Consider the following 17,246-nt stretch of genomic DNA (forward strand, 5'->3'; position numbering starts at 1 on the left):
TGAAAGCAACGGAGAGGCACATCGGGCTGAGACGGAGCTACGTAGAGAAGGGGACGGTTTGGGTGATGCTGGCACATTGTGAGGCATTGTGTGTATTCTGCACTAGGTCACCACCCTCAACTGAGGTGATGTATGTAGTTGGATGTATCTCTCCAGTGTAGTCTGAGCTGTGGGAATAAGTATCTGGGTGCATTAGATGAGCAACTACGAGTTTGGGGAATTCAAGTGTACTTCTGAGCACAAGCAGAGTGCATGTTGGATGCTTTTGATTTTTTCCTTCATTTCCTCCTGCTTCTCCTTCCCATACAAACACTATAAACCCGCAATGACAAAACTAAGCAGATAAGACAGGTTTACATATTGCTGCTTCTATGCTCCTATGAGTTCAGATAGTCTTTGATTCACCATAATTTTAATTGCTAAGCAAAGCAGTTGTTAAGTGAAGCACCCAAATTTATAAGGTTTTTTTTGGTCACAGTTGTGAAGCAAATCATTGCAGTTAAGTGAATCATGCAATCATTAAGTGAATCCAGTTTCTCTCATTGACTTTGCTTGTTGGAAGAGGCGAGGAAAGTCACAAATGGTGATCACCGTCGTAAATACAGGCCAGTTCTCAAATTTTGATTGCATGACCGTGGGGATGATGCAATGGTCATAAATGCAAGGACCAAACTTATTTTTTTCAATATCGTTGTAACTGTGAATGGTTGCTAAACAAATGGCTGTAAACCAAGGACAACCTGAATATGGCATTTATAACATTGGCTTCTATGTCAAGCATTATTCTCAGTGACTTAACTTTGTGACTTTTACACAGCTCTGTTGCCTAACATTGTGCCTTCTTGCCAAATGTTGGGTTGGGGGAAACAGACTCATATATATGCTTTGTATGTCATTTTGAACATATGAATGCATGCTAAGTTAATGGGTCTACAATGGCAGAAGGGGACAACTTTCTACAGCCAATTTGTTGTGGCCAATTCACCATGGCCAATTTGCCATGGCCAACTCAGTGCAGCCAACTCACCACAATCAACTCGCCACTGGACAACTCACTGCAGGACAATTTAACAATTCTATTTAATTCCAGTGTTCCAATATCTGAGGGGCTGCCACAAGGCAGAAAGGGTCATGTTATTCACCAAAGCACCAGAGGGCAGGACAAGAAACAACGATTGGAAACTGATCAAAGAGGAAGCAACCTGGAATTAAGGAGAAACTTCCTGATAGTGAGGACAATCAACCAGTGGAACAGCTTACCCCCAGAAATCGTGGGCGCTCCATCACTGGAGATTTTTAAGAAGAGACTAGACAATCACCTGTCTGAGATGGTATAGGTTCTCCTGCTTGAGCAGAGGGCTAGACTAGAAGACCTCCAAGGTCCCTTCTGGCTCTCCTCTCCTCTCCTCTCCTCTCCTCTCCTCTCCTCTCCTCTCCTCTCCTCTATTCTACTCTACTCTACTCTACTCTACTCTACTCTACTCTACTCTGTTCTGTTCTGTTCAAATCAATAAAAATATTTTAATTTTTGCCATTCACATTTCATTCTGTCCCTCCTTTTTCATCCTTTGTTTAATGATTCTATTCCACCACTTAACTCTTGTCCCGCAGTGACTTGTCTTGTGGCAAGATGGCCGTGGTGAATTGGCCATGGCGAGCTGACCTGAAGAAATTGTAACAGACCCTATGATAGGTTGCTTACTTACAGATAAGATTGCTGTGAACACATCACTTTCTTTCTAACATTTATATGGATGTTTGTGAGGGACTTTACTAAACCACAGCCCTCTTGGCCTTAAGATGGGATGATTCTGCCTGGATTGCTTTTGCACATGGTCTAATGATCACTACTGTATCCCAGCTGTGTCCTGCATTACACTTTTTTGTAACTTTTGTAACATCACGAATGTCTTTATGAATTGCTTCACATGAGCCCAGTGAGTGATTTTGACTAAGACGGGACCCCTTGACCAAACCTTCCCATATTTACATCTTGTTGAGTAAGTGATTGAGTAACAACACAGGGATACTGTATACCCTGGCATCATTAGGCAACGACCAATAGAAGAGAATATTTGTAGTTCAGGGTTGAACTGTGCGATTCTAGATGCTCTCTGAGTTTGGTTGTTTTCTTGCAGACATTTCATTACCCAAACTAGGTAACTTCATCAAGGTTAGACAGTGGTTCTAGCACTGATGATGTTAGCCAGCTGGATAATGAAACATCTGCAAGAAAACAACTAAGCTCTGAGCACCAAGGACCCCACAGTTAGGAATCTATGCCCCCCCTCATTTAAATATACCAATTTAACCTTCTCCCTCTCTAGTACAGGTAGTTCTCAACTTATGACCACAATTACACCTAAAGTTTATGTTGTTAAGTGAGTTTTACCTCATTTTATGACATTTCTAGCCACAGATGTTCAGTGAATCACTACAGTTGTTAAGTTAGTAATACAGTTGTTAAGTGAATCTGGCTTCCCCAGATTGACTTTGCTTGTCAGATTGCAAAAGAGGATCAGACGACCCCTGGACACTGCAACTGTCATGAATATGAACCAACTGGCAAGCGTCTGAATTTTGATCACATGATCATGGGAATGCTGGAAAGGTCATAACTGTGAAAAATGGTCATAAGCCACTTTTTTCAGTGCTGCTGTAATTTGAACGGTCACTACAAGAACTGCTATAAATTGAGGACTGCCTGTATTCCCTTTCTCGTGGCACGACTGACCATTAGGCTCTTTAAATAGCAGAACTGCCTGGGAAATATGTGTCTGGATTTTTCCTACTGCAAAACGTGCCCCTCTTTTTTTTAGCAATCCCAAATCTCTGCTCCATGCCCAAAATGTTCCAAGGGGCTTCATAACCTATGTAAGCCAAACCGTGTTATTTAAATTTTATGGAAATAATATCCCATACTGTCCCAAAGGTGCTTTTTCAAAAGGCAACTGGACTTTATTGGGTTTTTTTTTTTGAAGACATTTTGCTTCTCATCCAAGAAGCTTCTTCAGCTCTTGACTGGATGGTGGGGAATGGAAGGATGTATACTCCTTGCAGACAGCTGGTAATTTGCATTATTTTAGAGAGTCGTTGAGGCCACCTAGAGGCTTATCTGTGTCATCGGGGTCACCTGAGTGGTGCCAACGGATGTGGAGCCTTCTTGGAACTGCTGAAAGGATTGTCTTGCAGACTGAAGATAGATGATGTCCTATCCCTCCCCCTCTGTTAAGAGAGGGCTATTCAGTTGTGACATAGATGACCTATTGGACCCGTCTTTCAAACCAGCGGTCCTCTCTGTCCAAAATGTGGACTTTGCTGTCTTCAAAAGAGTGTCTTTTAAATGCATATGGACTGCTGAATCTTTTCCTGATAGGTTTGTTCTCCTAAAAGAATGCAAATGACCAGCTGTCTGCAAGGAATATAAATCCATCCAGTCAGAGCTGAAGAAGCTTCTTGGATGAGAAGGGAAACGTCTTCAAAGAAAAACAAGATAGACCAGTGGCCTCTTGAAAAAGCACCTTTGGGACAATCATGACCTGGATGACTGAGAATCTCCATAGACAATATTCCATACTGTGTTGTTCTTCCTTTATTTCATCAAGTCGAGTAGGTCCGCCTCATTTCAAAAAGCGTTGCATAATCAGGGGAGACTGTGATCAAGGCCCCATAGTTTCTTGCAGGGTCTCCTTTAAAGGCGTGGGTGGCTAGATAGACAGATGGGGAAATGAAGGACTTTGAATTCAACAAGACACAGACTGATCAGTGTTTTGCAGGCTAGAAAACAATAGCACTTGAATTATGCCCAGAAATGAAGACACAAGCAGTGCAGAGTGAATAGAGAATTTATTCCCTTCCACAAATTGCTGGATTACAATATCCAATCCAACTAGCGTTTCCAAGAGATTTCCAAGATGCTGGAGATTTGGGAGACAACAAATTCCCTGGGTCTGCAATGTAGTTTCAGCACCCACATGGTCCTCTCTTGCCCACATCAATTCAGTGTTTCTTCAGTAGAAGAAACTCATTTTTTGCACTTCAGCCTACACAGTCCAGATTGAACTTTTTTTTTTCTTTTGCAAGCAAATGAATAATAGAAGACTCTGAAATGGGATGAATATGTGCAAGAACCAAACGCAGGTTATACATTACATCCATCCTAGTTTGATCTGTATTTTGCATTGTTTCTCTTAATTCCTATGTTCCATCTTGCATTCTTCTGGATTGCATCCTACAGTTGAGTGGATGCATCACACCCAAGAGACCTTCTCAGCAGCTCTCAGCTGAGAGGGAACATCTCATCCCCACATTTCAGTTGTGTGCAGAGACCGACCATTTAATGCAACACAGAGAGCTATGGTAAGAACCATTGCTTAGCACAGGAGTCTTCAAACTTGGCCAGTGGTGGGATTCAAATATGTGAACAACCGGTTCTCTGTGTGGATGCCGCTTCCGGAAGTCCATTCTGGGCCTGGGCAACAAAAATTGGCTACAGGTTCTACTGAAGTGGTGCAAACCGGCTGAATCCCACTGAACTTGGCCCTTTTATGACTTGTGGACTTCAACTCCCAGAATTCCTTAGCCAGCATGTCTATCTGAGGAATTCTGGGAGTTGAAGTCCACAAGTCATAAAAGGGCCAGGTTTGAAGACCTGTGGCTTAGCATATCTCTTTATACCAGCCCTCAAGACACATTGGCAACGAGACAGAAGTCAAGACCTGGGTTATCATCAGTCACCACATAATGTTCATCAAAATTGGTTAAGTATGTTACTTTATGGAAGAGGATTGTGTTCAGTTGTGTGTGGTGTAATGTATTTTGCAGAACGCATTTTGGATTGGACTGTGGTTGGTTAAGCAATCCTCACACTTATGACTATGGCAGCATTCCCACAGCCAAGTGGTCAGAATTTGGACACTTAGCGATTGGCATGTTTTTATGGTAGTTGCAGCTTTCCAGGGTTATGTGATCACCATCTGCAACCTTCCCAGCAGTCTTCTGACAAGCAAAGTCAATCAGGGAAATCAGATTCAGTTAAAAATAACCACGTGGTTCACTTAACAATTGCTGTGATTTGCTGGCAAAAAGGTCGTAAATTGACTGTCTGGTCAATTGATGCCAATGTGATGGTTGTACAGGTAATCTTCAGTTGGTGATGGTAATTGGAACCAGAATTGCCATCTCTATGTCATAAAACATCACTTCAGTCATAAAATGTCACATCAAATAGCTATGCTGCTTAGCAAAGGCAGTTCCGGCAGTTTCCCGTTGTTAAGCGAGTACAGTGCAGGTCATGAAGGGACGACCTCAAGTGATCATAATATCTAACTTCCTGTCAGCTTCCCCATTGACTTTACGTGTGGGAAGTTGACAGGGGACATTGAAAATCACAATTACCTGTCTACAGAGACTGCAATGGCTTCACTGTAACTATTACTCATTCAGACTGTTGTAACTTTGAATGGCCACTGAACAAGGGTGGATACACAAGGACCAGCTGTGTTACTATGTGAGATATCATTGCTATACATTACTCTATCTGGCTGTCTTTCTTTTGTGGTATACTAGGTGTTACTATATAACTCCATATCATTGTGTCCTCTCCCACTAAGGAATCCTACACAAAACTGTATCCTCTTCCAATGAGGAGAAGTCTAAGGGGTGCCACAAAGAAGAGGGGGAGGTCAATCCTATTCTCCAAAGCACCTGAAGGCAGGACAAGAAGGAACAGATAGAAACTAATCAAGGGGAGAAGCAACCTAGAACTAAAGCGAAATTTCCTGACAGTGAGAACAATTATTCAGTGGAACAACTTGCCTCCAGAAGTTGTAAGTGGAGGTTTTTAGGGAGATTGGACAACCATTTGTCTTAAATGGTATAGGATTTCCTGCTTGAGCTGGGGGTTGGACCTCCAAGGTCCCTTCCAACTCTGTTATTCTGTTATTCTCTAAGATTTCTTGGGATAGCACTGTAAATAATTGACACCTTGGAAATGGCTACGTGTCTTTTGGATGTTTTCTCATGATTGACTGTGTGTCGGGATGCTTCAGATGGCATTGTATGGAGCTGATTTTTGCCTTGTTTGACTCTTCACACTTTCGTGTCTGTACATGATGCTGATTGAAAGGCATCCTATAGCACACTGATGGCGAACCTTTTAGATACCAAGTCCCCAAAACCACCCTGCCCACCCCGCTCTGCCCCGCCTACCTGTAGCGACACCTACCGCCTCCATGGCCTGCCGCAGATCGCCCAGGCGGCCCTGCAGCACCATGGTGGCCACACCCTCTGCCTGCGGGTCATGCCTGGGGGCCACTCTCCTCCAGGGGGGCTGCTGGTGAGGAAGGGGCCATGGGGGGAGGCGGGGCTGGGGCGACGGCACATGTGCCCACAGAGAGGGCTCTGCATGCCGCCTCTGACACGCGTGCCATAGGTTCGTCACCACTGCTATAGCAGGTCAATGCAAATTGCTCTTGGCCAATGCAGGACTGCCTGGTCCATTGATGTCGTTGGGCACTGAAGTGGAGCAGGAGTAGGAGCATATCACTTCATTCCAAGTTACGGAAATTCTGTCCACCCACCTTGCTGAAACATGCCCACTGTCGTGCAGGGTGTCTTGCCCGGGACCTTGCCTTGTGTTGGTTCTTTTGGCATATGCAAATGCATGTAGGCTCAAGACACAGCCAGAAAGCCAGCCTAAGCTTCTGCTGCCTCCCTTCCTCCCGCTGCTCCCGTTGCCATGCCAACATAGAATGCTGTATCTCTGTTCAGCAGATGTCAGTGCTGACAACTCCACCTCTCCCCACCCAGAAGCCTAAGCCGGAGGGATGGGGGTGGGCTGATTGGGAGGCTAGGATGCGAAGCCCCTTTTGCTGGGTTTCAGCAAAGGCAAAACCCTGCAATCATTTACTTGAATGTCAGGACTCATCAGCCGAGGAACAGCACATATCCCACTAACACAACAGCAACCAAGCAACAATACAGTAATAGCAACCTCAACTGCAGCACACGTCAATGGAGAACACATCAGTTTATTTGAACGGAGCCTTGAACACATAATCTGCCACTTGCCATTCTCCTGAAGTTGAACATGGGTCTTTTAAGAACCCATGCCAGCTAATGGTGCTGATGATGGTGGAGAATGATCTGGGCCAGACCTGGGCATTTTACGATCCCGGAGCTTTTGGCTGTCCCTATAATTTCAACTGGAAATTAAAAATAAAATGTAAATAAGTGTACACCATTCATACAATATATGACTACAGTCGAGCCCAAATTTTAGGTTGCTAAGTGAGACAGTTGTTAAGTGAGTCCCCCCTGTTTTACAACCTTGCTTGTCACCGTTGCCAAGTGAATCACTGCAATTGTTCATTTAGCAACCGTTATTAAGCAAATCTGGCTTCCCCATTGACTTTGCTTGTCAAAAGATCGCTAAAGGGGACCACATGACCTTGGGACACATGACCCTGGGACACTGCCTACGTACATGCCAGTTGCCAAGCATCTGAATTTCGATCCTGTGACCAGGGGAGGCTGCAATGATTGTTAAGTGTGAAAAACGGTCATAACTCACTTTTTTCAGTGTTGTCATAACTTTGAACGGTTGCTAAATGAATGGTTGTAAGTTGAGGACTGTCTGTACAATTGTATTGCTCCTGAACTATTACAGTATCCTACATGAGTGGTTTAGGAACTGATCAAACTTCTTCTCCTAGCTTATTTTCTTACAAAGGTTTGTTCCCCTTAATTTTTGCAATTAACTTGAATTTTTATGGAGACTCTCAGTCATCCACTTCATGGTTGTCCCAACGGTGCTTTTTCAAGAGGCAACTAGACTTCTGTCCACATCCAGGCCTCTTCCTAGATAACTATGCCCAGAATCACAGCTTTATGCTCATTCCTTCCATGGAATCCATGGGAATTGTAATTCGGTGGGAATATATGTAGACATCTTTCATTTTTTACATATATATCTGACAGAGAATCCATGGCAAGTTAACTCAGCAATAAAGTCTGTGGGATTACAAGGTAGGAAAGAAATTAGTACTATATTAATACTACACAGTATTATATTTCCCTGATAGGAAGACAAGACTTCTCCCCCATCCATTCAATTTGCTAAGAATAATAAGCAAATAGCTCAGAAGTGCAAATGACTGCAGATGTTATACTGTGGTTGAAATGCCTGGATGCTGTTGAAGACAAAGAGGCTGCCTCCCTGATAAACTTTAACCATTTGGATAATTCCTAAATAAAACTTTACTTTCTTGCCTTTGCTTTTGCCTTTGCCTTTGCCTTTCCTTTCCTTCCCCTTCTCCCCACTTTTTCCCTCTCCTCTCCTCTCCTCTCCTTTCCCCTCCCCTGCTCCCCTTCTCCTCCTTCTCTTCTCTTCTCTTCTCTCCTCTCCTCTCCTCTCCTCCTATTCTATCCTATCATTTCCCCCTTCCCTTCCTTTCCCCTCCTCTTTTCTTCCCCTCCTCCCCTCCTCTTTTCCCCTCTACTCTCCTTTCCCCTCCCTTGCTCCCCTTCTCCTCCTTCTCCTTCTCCTCCTTCTCCTCCTTCTCCTCCTTCTCTTCTCTTCTCTTCTCTTCTCTCCTATCATTTCCCCTTTCCTTCCCTTTCCTTTCCTTTCTCCTTTCCCCTCCTTCCTCCCCCTCTCCTCTCCCCTCCCTTCCCCTTCTCCTTTATCCTCCCCTTCTCCTCTCCCCTATACCTCTCCCTTTCCCAGTTTCAGCTATACCCTTGCCTCATTTCAACCCATTTTTTCTCTTCTATCTCTTTCTCTCTTTCTCTCACCTCATCTCAGTTTTTCCTACTGCTACCAACTCTCCCCCCTTTATCTGCTTACCTACCATTTATCCTCTATCTACAAGTATTCCTTGACTTACCACCCCAATTGAGCCCAAAATTTCCATTGCTAAGCAAGAAAGTTGTTAAGTGAGTTTTGCTCCATTGTACGTTGTTAAGCGAATCACTGCAGTTGTTAAGTTATTAACATGTTTGTTAAGTGAATCTGGCTTCCCCATTGACTTTGCTTGTCAGAAAGTCGCAAAAGGTGATCATGTGACTCCTCGGCACTATGTGTGTCTGTTACTTTGTTATTCTGACCATCATAAATATATGCCAATTGCCAAATGTCCAAATTTTTATCAAGCGGCTGTGGCGATGCTGAATGGTTGTGTGGAAAATGGTCATAAGTCACTTTTTTCAGTGCTGTTGTAACTTCGAATGGTCACTAAACAAATGGTTGTAAGTCGAGGACTACCTGCATTTATTTAATTTCTTTTTTAAAAAAATATTTTATTGATTTGTTACAATAACTATCTTTAGTGCTTGGTAAACATCATGCTATCTGGATTTACATATTTAAAAAACAATCCATAATAATTAAATTTTATAGTTCCATAATCAATCTATTGATTAGCGATATATTGCTTTGATCTTCTCTTCTTCCAGTAGTATTCTCCTTTTATCAACATTAAACAAGTATAGTTCTTAATATTTTTGATAGATACAAAGTTGGATATAAACATTTTTCTTGTGTTTGTACAAATAACAGCAACATCAACATATGACATCTTTTCTGATCAGCTTATGTTTCAATTGTATTTATAAAAGTCATCTTGTTAAGTCACTATATGTCCTGTTTTCAAGATTCTTATTTAAGCTTAGTTTCCCCTCTGTATTCAAACCAGTCTTATCAGTCATAATCAACCAGCCTACCCTCAGAAATTGTGGGCGCTCCATTGCTGGAAGTTTTTAAAAAGAGAATGGACAATCACCTGTCTGAGATGGCATATAGATCTTCCTGCTTGAGCAGGGGGCTGGACTAGAAGATCTCCAAGGTCCCTTCCAGCTCTATTCTACTCTACTCTACGCTACTCTACTCTACTCTACTCTACTCTAATCTACCTTTAAATATCCAATTTTTCCATTCACATACACTATCCCAATATTTTTACATTTCATATATTATAAAAAATACTGTACTACTTGTATATCATGTCCCTCTTGCTGTGGGGCCCCTTTATACCCATAATTTATCTATTCTTTTAACCATATTCAAACAAGTGTTTAATCTGGTAAGTCGAATCAAATCTCTTGAATCTAACTCTAGCCTTCTTCTTTTGCCAAGTAACTTTCCAAGTCAGTGTATTCAACTTGCCAGGAGATTCTTCCTGTATTTTTTGTAAATGTTGTTGGGAACAGAAGAGACAAGTTAAGCAAGACATGCGTTTTTTGTCTCCCAAACTTTAATGATTCTCCTGGCTGCTCTATAATCCATTTTGTTAGATCTTCTTTCCTATCTTCAAGTTTGTTTTGAAGCCCTGAAAAATAAGATATCTTTTCCATTTCCATTCCTATGGCAAAATCTTACAAGTTTTCCTTTGTTTGTATTAAGCTATGGTTCTCTTCATCTGTCGCTTCGCACTTTGGGTCACTGTCCTCTGGTTTGTGTTCTGTCTGTTTGTTCATTCTTTGTCATCATTTTCTGAAAGTTTTTTAATTGTAAGTTTAAGTTAAAGATGTGCTCATTTATTTAATTTCTATGCTGACTCTTCCTCTTCTTTGGGTTCAACTTCAACCCATGTTGTTTCATCCTGATGGCCATCTCCAGACATGAGATTGAAACAGCAGCCTCAGTCTGGGGAAAAGATAGAAAGCTGCATATTATGCTCCTGTTGGATGATATCTTACTCCAAACCAAGCAATAACTTTTCTCCAACTGCTGCTAAAAATATAGAGCATTTTTCTACAAAATATAAGCTTTTAACCCGTTCTGCTTCTGTTTCTCTTGCTCCTCAAAACCTCCTTGGTATTGATCATACATGAACCTGTTCACCTTTTAATATGTCTCCTTATAGCGAATGTTTTTCTTTGGGACATTTATCTTAAATTCTTCCTCTTCTTTCTGGCTGGATGATTACAAATTTTACTTCATATTCAAAGAAGTGCTGGATCTGGACCACAACAATCAAGATGAATATTAAGAGGATTTTTTTTTACATCTCTTTCCTGTCTTCTGCTGGTTGTCCACAGATTTTCAACCCAGATCTGGTGGCCCCAATAAATCATTCTTGGTTGCAAGCTTTTATAAGCAAGGACTGGCTCTGCTGTTACAAGTCTACATACAACCACAATGGGGACCTAGAATTTCCATTGCTAAGCAAGGCGATTGTTAAGTACATACCACTTTACAGTGCCTTAGTAAGACCACACTTGGAATACTGCATCCAGTTTTGGCACCATGATGTAAAAAAGATGCTGAGACTCTAGAAAGAGTACAGAGAAGAGCAACAAAGATGATCAAGGGACTGGAGGCTAAAACATAAGGAACGGTTGCTGGAATTGGGTATGTCTAGTTTAATGAAGAGAAGGGTGAGATGGACATGATAGCAGTGTTCCAATATCTCAGGGGCTGCCACAAAGAAGAGGGAGTCAAGCTATTTTCCAAAGCGCCTGAAGGCAGGACAAGAAGCAATGGATGGAAACTAACCAAAAAGAGAAGCAACCTAGAACTAAGGAGAAACTTCCTGACAGAACAATTAATCAGTGGAACAACCTGCCACCAGAAGCTGTGAATGCTCCAAAACTGGAAGTTTTTAAGAAGAGATTGGATAGCCATTTGTCTGAAATGGTATAGGGTCTCCTGCCTGAATAGGGGGTTGGACTAGATGACCTCCAAGGTCCCTTCCAACTTCACTACTACTACTACTACTACTACTACTACTACTACTACGTCACATCCAACCCAATTTGCCCTGGTTGTTAAACAAATGTCAAGCTCTGGGGAAAATCAGGAGAATCAGGCAGTTCAAATGTCTGTAAAGATTTATTGCCAGCCTAAGCTCTTAGCAAGAATGACCAACTGGTGGTTAAGGGAAATGAGCAGGAGATAAGAGAGGCATTCAAGGTGGGCTGGACTTAGATGTCTTGCGGTACGCAGGGACTCATGACTGATGTCGCTTTTGACCCCTCCCTTGAGCTCAGCCTGGTCATCTCCTGCAGCCAACTCCTGCAATTGTTAACTGAGTCAGGCAGTTGTTAAATTAATCCACTTTCTCCCACTAACTGCTTGCGGAAGCCAACAGGGAAGGTCACAAATGATAATCACATGTCTCTAGTCTAGGACATTGCAACCATTTTAAATATACTCCAACTTTTGATCACATGATCATAAGGGCAAGGACTGATTTGTAAGTCATTTTTTTCAGTGTTGGTGTGTCTTTGAATGATCACTAAACAAATGGTTGTAAGTGGAGGGACTACCTGTAGAATAAGCCCACTTTCTTACCTGCAAGTGCAAGCTAGAAAACCTGTCCTATGCCATCCATGGACATTTCTGTGTAGGATCTTTTGAGTTGCTCCCAATATCAGACGTTCTCGTCTTTTTCCTTCTTGTTTCACATGACTGCCTCCCTACTCTTTCTTAATGTGAATTCCCTCTTGAGATGTTGAAGCTCAACAAACTGGGTTCCCATTAGTGGGAGCTGTCATATCATTGTTTCTCAAGCTTGGCAACTTTAAGACAGGTGGATTTCATATAAATATAAATAAAAACATACATATAAACATAAATATAAAGAATATAAATATTAAATGAGATGTCAAGACTCTGGAAAGGGTTCAAAGAAGAGCAACTAAGATGATTAGGGAGCTAGAGGCTAAAACATATAAGGAACGATTGCAGGAATTGGGTATGCCTAGTTCAGTTGTGGCGAACCTATGGCACGGGTGCCAGAAGCGGCACACAGAGCCCTCTCTGTGGGCACGCATGCCATCGCCCCAGTCCTAGGCCTTCAGCTGGGTTTTATAAAACCTTTTCATTTTAGACCTCCGCTGCCGTGTGCAAAGAAAAAAAAAAGGTTCAATCAGTCAATTTCAACTTCATGTGGGAAAAAAAAGATCTTGCAAAGTTGGAATTGATTGATTGAACTTTTTAGTCCCACCCAATCTGCCGTTACCACCGCAGCCACATCCACCCAATGGGCCACACCCACCTGGCACCCGAAGATGCATAAGTGGGTTTTGGGTTGCAGTTTGGGCACTCAGTCTCTAAAAGGTTCGCCATCACTGGCCTAGTTTAATGATAAGAAGGACTAGGGGTGATATGATAGCAGCGTTCCATTATTTGGGGGGCTGCCAGAAAGAAGAAGGGGTTGACCTATTTTCCAAAGCACCAGCAGGCAAAAGAAGAAACAATGGATAGAAACTAACCAAGGAGATAAGCAACTCAGAACTAGGGAGAAATTTCCTGACAGTGAGAATAATCAACCAGTGAAACAGTTTGCCTTTAGGCACTGTAGGTGCTCCATCACTGGAGATTTTTAAGAGACTGGACAGCCATTTGTCTGAAATGGTATAGGAGGAAGGGGTTGGACTAGAACAGTGGTTCTCAACCTTTTTAATGCCGCGACCCCCAACCGGTCGTAAGTCAAGGACTACTCAACTGGTCGTTAAGTCAAGGACTACTCAACAGGCACAGCACCATTTGCAGAATAGGACTTTTGGCAGGCTCAGCAGGGCAGAGACAGCCTGGACAATTCCTATTGGCTTTTGAAAGCCAATAGAATTAGTCTCTATTCGAGAGAGTCTATTTTATTGGCTTTCAAAAGCCAATAGAATAAAAGGGAGTAGCACAGCTAAGGAAAAGGGGGAAAAAATGGCGGACTGCGTTGTTTGGCGACCCCCGTGAAATGGTCGTTTGACCCCAAATGGTGTCCAGACCCACAGGTTGAGAACCACTGGACTAGAAGATCTCCAACGTCCCTTCCAACTCTGATGATGATGATAACTCTTCAAACCTGGCAAATTTAAGATGGCTAGACTTCAACTTTAAGATGGGCGGACTTCAACTTCCTCATTCTGGCTGGGAAATTCTGAGAGTTGAAACTCACGCTTCTTAAAAGTGTGAGGTTTGAGAATCACTGTCTCACACCATCCTGCTCCCCAGCTCCTGAACTCAGTTTTGCCTCGTCCCACTTTCCATAGATGAAGTCTCTTGCAGAAAACATCATTCTGAGATGTTTTTATTTCAAATTCAAAACCAGAAAAAAAAATGTGCCTCCGTTCCTCTGCCACTCCCAACATTTCGATATTTTGGTGAACTCCCAGCCAAATGCACACAGAATTAAATCTCAAATGGATCAGCGATGCAGGATTTGAATGCCTCTTTTCTGTTCTCTGATGGGGTAAGTCAGGGAGAGTGAGTGTTGATTAACTTGTGAACTTGGTGGCAGCTAATGTGGTGATGACTTGACTTTAACTGTTTTTGAAGGAATAGGAAGTATACAAGGTGCCTTGTAGCTGGTTTCTTGCTTAACCAAGGTTGCAGTTATTTTACTAGTAAGATCAGTTAGATTCTGATCACTGAATGGTATAATCATAACAGTTATTCCTTTGTGTCTGTCTTGTTGTGTGCAATATCTGCAAAATGTTTTCTCTCTAAAGATAGAATATTTGGGGGAACTCCGGGTTCTTCCATTCTTCCTCCAGACCCTGTGCATCCTGCTGCTATATAATGTTCTGAAGTAGCTTTGCAGAATATCTAGAGGAGATTCTCAGTCATCCAGGTCATGGTTATCCCAAAGGTGCTTTTTCAAAAAGCAATTGGATTTCATTTTTTCTTGAAGATGCTTCGCTTCTCATCCAATAAGAAGCTTCTGAAGAAGAGGCGTCTTGGATGAGAAGTGAAATATCTTTAAGGAAAAAACAAAGTCCAGTTGCCTTTTGAAAATGCACCTTTGGGATAGCTTTGTAGAAGTCAGGTTGCTTTTAATCATAACTTTATTATTTTTATAAACAACTCAAGGCAGTGTGGGAAGTCAGCCCCCCCTCCAAAAGAAATATTTTGGGGAACATTAAAAGGCAGAATATTCTATTTCCCCAAAGGATCTTAAAGGCAGAACCCCCTGCCCCCAAGTCTCTCTGCCCCAAACAGAAACCAGGACTGCAGAAATGCAGATGTGATAATCTTGTCAGAAAAATTGGAGGCAGGAAGCTTGGATTAGAAAGACAAAGATCTCAAAAATCAACAATCCCTCACCAAAAAAATCCAACAAAGGACATAGTCATCAGCCACAGCCACAGGGAAGCAGGATATGTCCTTTGGGACATAATAGGATTAACCCACCACAATCAGAATACCAGAAAGGCACACTCAGACTCAGGTCAAAGTTCATGCCACAGGAACTACTCCAAACAAAAGCTCAAGAAGGTATAAAAACCCACCACTCCCTGCTACATGTGGTCAGCTTTCCCAGAGCCATCTTTGTGTCTGGCTCTCCTCTTCAATAAACTACAACCTTCTTTCTAAGCAGTCTCCATTTTGTTTATTCCCAGCTTGGACTGGACCCTGATGAAGATTTTTCTTCCAACAGCAGCAAACATACCCAATACCCCTTCCTCCTCTTATTTTCCCCACAACAACCCTGTGAGGTGGGTTGGACTAAAAGTCATCCAGCCAGTTTTCATGCCAAGGCAGAACTACAGCTCACCATCTCCTAGTTTCCTGATGCTTTTACCACTGGACTGCCCTCTGCTTGAGGAAGTATGGAGTATTTTGAAATTCTCTGGAACATTTTGGAGGCATGTTTTACACCAGCTCCAACTCCTTCTCTAGATTGGATAATGTGGTGGGTTTTTATACCTTCTTGAGCTGAACAACTTTGTGTCCAACACTAGCAACTTTATGATCTGTGGACTTCAACTCCCAGAATTCCCCAGCCAGCCATCATGACTGAGGAATTCTAGAAATTCTAAAATTTGAAGTCCGTAAGTCTTAAAGTTGTCAAGGCTGGACACTGCTGCCATGGAGCGTCAGAGCCACATAGGCATAGGGCTGAGGTGGGGAATGCTATTTCTACAGGGGAAGTGACACAAAAGGCACATTGTGACATCCCATTGTCATGGTTCCGACAGATGAAACTCTTCAAAAGAACTTCGAGGCATTGTTTACCTTAAAGAATTTTTATCTTGAGTAGCATAACATCAGTGCTGAATAATTGAAGCCAAAAACTGAATTCCCCTCCCCTGAGCATATAGTATCAAAACAAAATTCTCTCCTCCAATTAACTGTCATAAATCACATTCCCCAATTAGCTTGAAGCACCTTCCTCTCCAGTTCTCCAGCCTGCCAATTCCTTATCAGCTCTGGTTACAATAACCTTGTTTCTCACACTAGGTTTAGTGTTGTTGTCTAGCTAGACTCTCGTTCACATCCCCCCTCCCAGCATCATTTAACTCTAAAAGGAAAAGGTAAAAGATGGCTACATTTCCATCTGCTGTCAATGCAAAAACATCCAATGTTAGCAGCATTTACACTCATAAAATGACAAAGCTTCACAACTGGGACCTGGAGTTAGCCATTTTTTCCAGATCTTCCTGGTTAGGTAGAAATGACCAGTTATTATCTGCAGCAATCTTTGACAAATGTCCCCTCCATCCCAATTTTCCTATTCCCCCCCCCCTCTGGTTAGGAAATTTAAACCTTCCTTTTTTTTCCTATTTAATTTAGTTAATGTCCTTATCTACATTCTCTCGTCTTGGTTTCTTGCTAGAGAGAGAAAGAGAAAATACTGGATAGGGCAGGCCTGTTTTCTGGTATTGTTTCATTTTAGCCCAAGGGTCTTTAACCTTGGCAACTTTAAGACTTGTGGACTTCAGCTCCCAGAATTCCCCAGCCAGCAAAGCTGAAGTCCCACAAGTCTTAAAGTTGCCAAGGTTGGAGACCCTGTTTTAGCCCACCCATTTTAAAATGGTTTTTTCCCACTTCTTTCCCTTATGCAGACTCTTAGGTTCGGCTTTGCTCCACAACTCCATCCCTGCACTTTCTAAAAATCTCCCAACTGCCCTTTCCTTTCCCACAATCCCTGCTGTTTTTCTTCTTTTTTCTTTCTTTCTATTCCCCCCGCCTTCTCTGTTTGCTGAAACAGTTGTTCTCCAACTTTATCCCATCGTCTTTTTCTCTGTAAATCTGTCCCTTCCTTTTTTCAGCCCAAATCTCTTGCATTTCCTGCATCTAATTGCAGGCACCATCTCCTATTGTAATCTTTCTGGCTTGGTTTCCGCTGCTCCTCTCTTCCCCCATCAAAGGAAGGCTTCAGTCTCCTGCGCCCCCCCCCCAAAAAAACCTTCCCCGTTCGATGTGCCACATTAATTGCCTCCTTCCTGATTCCCTATCCCTCTCCATCCCCACCCAGTTCTTCTATGCGGCACAATTTCTGCCAGTTCCTCTGTTGCCACGT

Source organism: Crotalus tigris, unplaced genomic scaffold, assembly GCF_016545835.1.
Source record: "Crotalus tigris isolate CLP2741 ecotype Arizona unplaced genomic scaffold, ASM1654583v1 scf7180000017639.5415321, whole genome shotgun sequence".
Classification (NCBI taxonomy): Eukaryota; Metazoa; Chordata; class Lepidosauria; order Squamata; family Viperidae; genus Crotalus; species Crotalus tigris.